Source organism: Pogona vitticeps, chromosome 7 (genome assembly GCF_051106095.1).
Source record: "Pogona vitticeps strain Pit_001003342236 chromosome 7, PviZW2.1, whole genome shotgun sequence".
Taxonomy (NCBI): Eukaryota; Metazoa; Chordata; class Lepidosauria; order Squamata; family Agamidae; genus Pogona; species Pogona vitticeps.
The window spans coordinates 6,299,513-6,306,060 of record NC_135789.1 but is presented as its reverse complement, the minus strand read 5'-3'; positions in this window follow the sequence as shown (position 1 = coordinate 6,306,060).

Here is a 6,548-nt window from a genome sequence, read left to right as displayed (position 1 = left end):
AAGAAGCGGGATTGATAGCAGGAAAATGTGGGCTGTGTCAAACTCTGTAATTTAGAGAAATCCAAATCAAACCTATGTCATGTAGTATGAACTGGATTTCTGGAGGGGGACATGCTCCTTCCCCACACCTCTCTTATCTGAGGTGCTAGATTTCTACAGGCAGAATGTGTTGGTTTGCTACCTGGCTGGCTGGCTGGTTGAAAAAAGAGAGCATTGGATCTTGCAACATATTCAAGATTTTGATGATTGCCTACAAAGCCCTTCATGGTTTGGGACCACATTACCTGTTGGAGAGTCTTTTCCTCCTGTCATCTACCTGCTCCACTAGGTCCTCCTAGGCAATGAGCCTCCAGGGGACCACTCTGAAGGGGGCCAGGAAGTCATCCACTAAAAGTGGGGTCTTTGTTGCTGTGGCACGAGACACTCTGGAGCTGTGCCGGGCTCCCTCCTAACCTTTGGAAGGCTTCTGAGGATGCTGCTTTACAGAAAGGCCTTTTATTGTAACCCTGCCTGGGATTTTTTCCCCTCTCCTTTTAATATATCCCACATTCCACATTTAATTTGCAATTATGCCTCTTGGAGTTTTATATTATTTCTTCATTTCATGTGCTTTTATCACGTTGTCGTAAACCAGCCAGAATAGTACAGTGCATTAATGGGATGGTATATAAATCTAATAAATAAATGGATAAATCAATAAATCAATAAACATGACCCAGGTGTCAGTTTTGCTTTGCTTTGTTGAGTGTTTCTCAAGGAACCCGGCCCATGGGGAGGGGTGTCAGCTCAAGGAAGAGTAGACTCTTTAGACACCAATTCTTGAGCATTTTGCTTCTCCACACACACACACCCCTGTATTTTTGGGCCTGGCACGGAGATGTTATGGGGCATTTGGAACAGGAGCCTGGCAATGCTGGGAAACATTGTTAGGAGCTTTCGAAAAAGATGGGCCCAGACCAGCAAATATTGGTGACTTGCCTTTCCTACAGTTCGTGCAAGCAATAAATGGACATTTCTCTGAATTTTGAGAAATGGTTCCATCATCAACACCCTCGTTTTGCTGCAGAAGTGTGTTTCCCCCCCCCCCCACTTCCAGGACTAACATACCTCTGATGGGTCCCCCAGTATCCAACCATTTTAAATTTCTCATAATGCACAGTAGACGACCAGTAGAAACCCCTTCAAGAACTCCTGGATTTAGAAGCAGGCCATCCGAGACACTGTGGGAATTTCAGGAAGGGTTTGTTTCTTCTCATCTGCTAAGGTACGCACAAGTATGTACAACCGAGCCCTGGCCGATGCTCAAAGGTGCCAAATGCCAACCCCAGCACTAAAGCCAGAGACTAGGCCTACCCATTTTTTAACACAAAGCTGACTTGTGGCTCACTTACTTAATGCTTGGGAACTTACCTTCTGGGAAAGGTGGGACGATTTGGTTCCGCAATGGCAGAAATGAAAGATCTGGTTTTCCTCGCATCCTGCTGATGGATAGCTTAGAGCCATGATGACCAGCATCACATTGGGTCTCTTCCCTCTGTTCCTTCCATCAAGGAGAAATCTGGTGAAACTGAAACAGCTGAAGGCTTCTCAAGAGTTATTGGATGTCTACACTCGGTGGCTGGGGTTGGAGACAGATTCTTATAGGATTTCCTGTTTCATGGGGCAGCTTGGCTGACTTTGACTGCTACGTATCTTTGACTTCAGCAGGTAGAATTTGGAGTGTAACCTAACTAGTCGCCGCCATTTCCACAAAGGTGCCAAGTTTCGTTTTGATCTCCTGTACAAGAGCCATCCAAGAAGCTGAATTTTACGCCCAAAATTGGCTCAGGAAGGGCACGTGGCTTGCTTTTAGAACTCAACTGCCATTCTTTCGAAGAACTCAAATCAGTGGCAATGGAAAGTGGAGTCTGGAGATGTGCGGGGACCACACAAACAAACAAGGACCACATATCCCATCACCCAAAGCCTATTTATTCTCCCAGGAATAAATCTGCACCTGAGTCATAAAACAACAGGAGGTACTAAGAGCCTAATTGCAGTCTGGAAACCCTCTATTAAAAAAAAAAAGGAGACGGGGACTGAAATTCTTACCAATCTTCTGAAAACTATTTGAGATCTAGGCAGCTGGTCAGGTCTACTTTACAGCCATCTTTTGTGCCCTAGCAGCCGTATCTCTGAGTCAAGACATCTGTCCTTGAAAACAGATGTTGCTCTGTGCTGCATCCAAATTCTGGCAAAGCTAAAAAGAGGTGTCAACATATGTGAGATATTTAAGGAGTGGTGTTACCACTGCAAACTCCCACCCACCCAAGTGAGTTTCCCGGACTGGAAGACGAGACATTTGAATCCAGGTCTCCTGAGTTCTAGGCTGCCACCCTCTCCACTATGTCACGCTGGCATTCCCGTGCCGTTAGGTAAAGGTTACAAATCTTGAGATGAAAAGAAGCTGACAGATTTGGAGTTTCCATAAAAGGGTAAGGAGAGTTTCATGGGCATCTGGGTATATGAGCAACGCTCCCCTCTTTACGCACATGTATCGCCCATAATCAGCCACAAGCAAATGAGGTCTCAGCATTTCTAAATGAAGCCACTCAGTATATTCTGTGCCTGTTGAGCTGAATAGGTTATTCTTTGGATTGGATCAGGAAAGTCTGAGGGACGCTTCAAATGCATCTGGGCTAATGAGAGCCGCGTCTTGTTCTTGGGTTTTACGTCTACGACAAACAACACCAAGCAACCCGCCCACACCACCAAAAGCCTTTCAGGCTGATGCTAAACAGTGGCAAGCCAGGACTTGGTGCCCCGTGAATATTAATTAGAGAGGCTTTATTCTCGTGACAATACAGGACAAGCCTCCGGCACATCATACATTCAGTTTTGCCGATCGGCAAAATCCTTCCAAGATTTGAAGGACATTGGAGACGTTACTACAGCTCTCTGCTCCAGAAAGGAAGGAAGGAAGGTCCCGTCTCTCTTCAAAAGAAAAGGTGGCAGGAAACGTTTCTGAAAGCGAAAAACACCGTTGACTGGGGAGGCCATGGGTAGATAAAGCTAAGAGGAGATGGCAAGGCTCAGATTTTGAGTTAAGTTGATTCCTACAAGGAAAGAAGAACACAAGAGTTGTGTAGTCCCATCTCCTGCTGAGACAGGAAATCTTGATCCTTTAATTTTTTTACAACTTTTCCTCTTTTAATTTTTAATGTTATTTCTTTTATTTAGATGGGAGAGGCCTCCCATTCTTGGGAGAAGGGCAGGATATGTATGGGGGGGGGAAAGGAGAAAGAACTTAAAAGTTGGTTCCTGCGACTGGGAAGACTCGTGTTCAAATCTACTCAGTCGATTTAGCCCTGAAACTCATTCAGCGGCGTTAGGAGGAGCACAATCTGCTCAACAGGGTTGTTGTGAGCAGAAAGGAGGGGATGATCATGTAAGGCACCTGGAGGAGAAAGGCAGAGTATTGTAAAAGGATGAATAAACAAATAGAAGCAGTGCAGGCAGGCAGGCAAAAAAAAAAAAACATAATTGAAGAAAACTCAAGACGCAGCACAATCTCACTGTTTAGTGAGGGACCCTATCCAAAGTCAAACGGCCATGGCAACATCACAGGAAGGAGGAGGAGGTAAAAAGGGAAAAGAAAGAAATCCTTGTGCTCATAGATAAATAGGTTAAATAATCTTTATTTTGAATAGTGTCAGTTGGTTTTACAAATAGATTTTAAATTATTTGCAATATAGAGAGAAGAAATGTTACAAACAAATAAACCAACAACAACAAGCCCACCCCCAACCCTTCACTGGTCCCCCTTCTCTTCCCTCCCCACCCTTAGCCAGATATAATACAAGGGCTGGAAATTAAAATACTATTTCTTCTCTTTCTAAAGCATCTCAATAGATTCTCCCTCATTTTTCTTCTTCAGGAAAATGTACATTCACCATAAGAAATGATGATTAGGGGCAGGGGGATTAAAAATTAAAAAGTTTTTAAAAAAAGGTTATTCTGTTTAACTCAGAAAAGAGTTAATGGGGTCTTAGGTATACATACACACATAGACATAACATGTATTCTGCATGGCAGTGCAAAAGGAATCAAATGAAGAAACTGACCGAAACAGATCTAGTAAAATTCAGCCTTTCTGTGGCTAGTTAATCGAGGGAGATAAAAACCCGGTGAGCGACTGCTGGATCGTTCCATGATTTAAGGACACCAGAGGCTGGGAGTTCGATTCCTCCCCCCACACACACCTCCTTGACAGGGGCTAGATTACACGATCCATAGGGTCCCTTCTCTGCACTTTGATGATGATGATGATGATCATGGAGCAAAACAAAGGAAATAAAAACATGCTTTCCAGTCTCTATCTTCCGCTGCCTTCCTGTCCCTTAAATTGTTATTTAAAAGGGCACAAGGACATAAGAATGAAATTTAAAGCTAGACTCCTCAAAGATTTTTTTATTTTGGTGCATCAAAGTCCCTGCCCGTTTCCGTTCATGCTGAAAGTGTCGATTGCTTGGGAGGCTTCGTAAGTTCCCTATTTGCAAATTCCCATACAAACTGACGTGGCCCAGAATTTGGGTCTGAATCCAGCTTTCCGCCAGGCTTTTACAGCACAAGTCTTGCATCGAAGGGCGTGTGAAGCCATGTTCAAGAAAAAAAAAATATGGTTTACAATGACAATTTTACCGCCGGGTTTGGAATTTTGGGGGGGAGGGGAAAGGCAGGCGAAATGGACACAGAGGAAGTAAAGACAATCTGGCTAGTGCTGGCCTAGAGCACCAAGAAAGGAAGGCTGCTCTGTACTTCCATGTCTCTGCTAATCTCAAATATTGGAAACCTGAAGCCTATAGCAGGCAGGGAAGAGATCTCATGGAGAAGGATAACAGGTGGCACCAGAAGCAATGGCCTTCTTGGTACATCACTGCATATTCCGCTGTCTTTTTGGGTCCTTTTCTGTTGCTGTTCCTACACTGTGGAACTCCCTCCCACAAGAGGCCAATACAGTCCTTTCTTGGCTGTTTATCTTCACTCGGACATTCCCCCCCCCCACCGGGACCGGTTGAGGGAGCTTTAAAAATGGGGCTGTCATGTCTTTCTATTTTTTAAAAATGTGTTTTTGAAGCATTTTTATGCACTAGTTTACTTAGGGCACTGGTCTGATTGCTTTTTAATTTGCATTTTTTAAAAAACTCTTTCAATATTTTCTGTTTTAATATCGTGAAGTGACCTCGGATCCTCTTAGGAAGAACGGCGGAGTACAAATAATAAAAACGAATGACAAATGAATGAATATTCAATCTACCGGGGGGGGGCGGCTATCAATTAAATTTCAGTTCTATGAGAACTACATTTGTTATAAGTGAAAGTTCCTTGCTAGAAATGGGTATAACTTTCTTTTGTGCCTTCATGGGCACCTCGTTCGAGGATTTCCTCAGAAGAAGACCATCAGACAGCTGGGTTCGATATTCTTAGCATAAAGCATTCTTATCTTCTCCGGTGGTCAGCAGGGAGGAACTTGTGAAATGATTGCAGACAAAATCTGAATTATTAAGGAACGTGGTCTGATTTGGACTGATTTGTCTGAGGCTCAATTGAAGAGGAATGCGCTGATTTGGTTTTAAGGCTGAAGCAAGATGAACGTATAGAATCATGGAGATCCATGGCATTTATTGAATTAGATGAAACAAAAATCACCTTCCCCCCCCCCCCCCATTTTCTTTCCCCTGGAATTTATTCCTCTCTTCAGTGCCTACCTTGTGTTCAAATGTCACAAACTGCACATTGATGTAAAACCAAAATGTTATAGCCACTGGAGTTTCCTGACATGCACGGTGATAGACTGGTGATCCGAATTTGCAAAAGGATTCAAATCCAGGGTGAATGCTGGATCGGGTGACACATCCTAGAATGAATCGGGATGCATCAGAACAGCCCAAGTTGGCCTCTGGACTGAATTGGGGGTTTGTTTCCACAGCCCCACAGTAAATGCACTTGACTTTGCCAGCAAGACTGCTTGGCAAACAAACAGGTGGACGTGTGTTTCTGAGAGAGAAGAGACTGGGAATACAGGACTGAAAAAAGAAATGGCCGGAGCAAAACTGAGGTCAAAATGGATTAGAACAATGGGAAAATGGGCCTGTGAATTAAATTAACTTGGGTCTGAATTTTAGAAGAAAAGGTAGCAATACCTACACCAAAATCTTCCCTTCCTTCTGGGATTTTCCTCTCAAGTTTTTGGTGCAACTTTGGTTATGAAGTGGAAAAGGCTATAAGATGAAGCTATGAGATGATGGCTATTGGAATGATCTCCTCTCCATCCGTCATGTTCCGGAGCCTCATGGTGTGGTGGTTAATCTGCAGTACTGCAGTAAGGACTCTGCTCACAACCTGAGTTTGATCCCAGAGCAGGTTCAGGTCGCCAGTTCAAAGTTGAATCAGCCTTCCATCCTTCTCAGGTGAGTAATATGAGTACCCATCTTGTCACTGAGGGAGGGGGGGCAATGGGTAGCCTGCATAATTAAATTGCAAACTACCTAGAGAGTGCTTTAAGCATT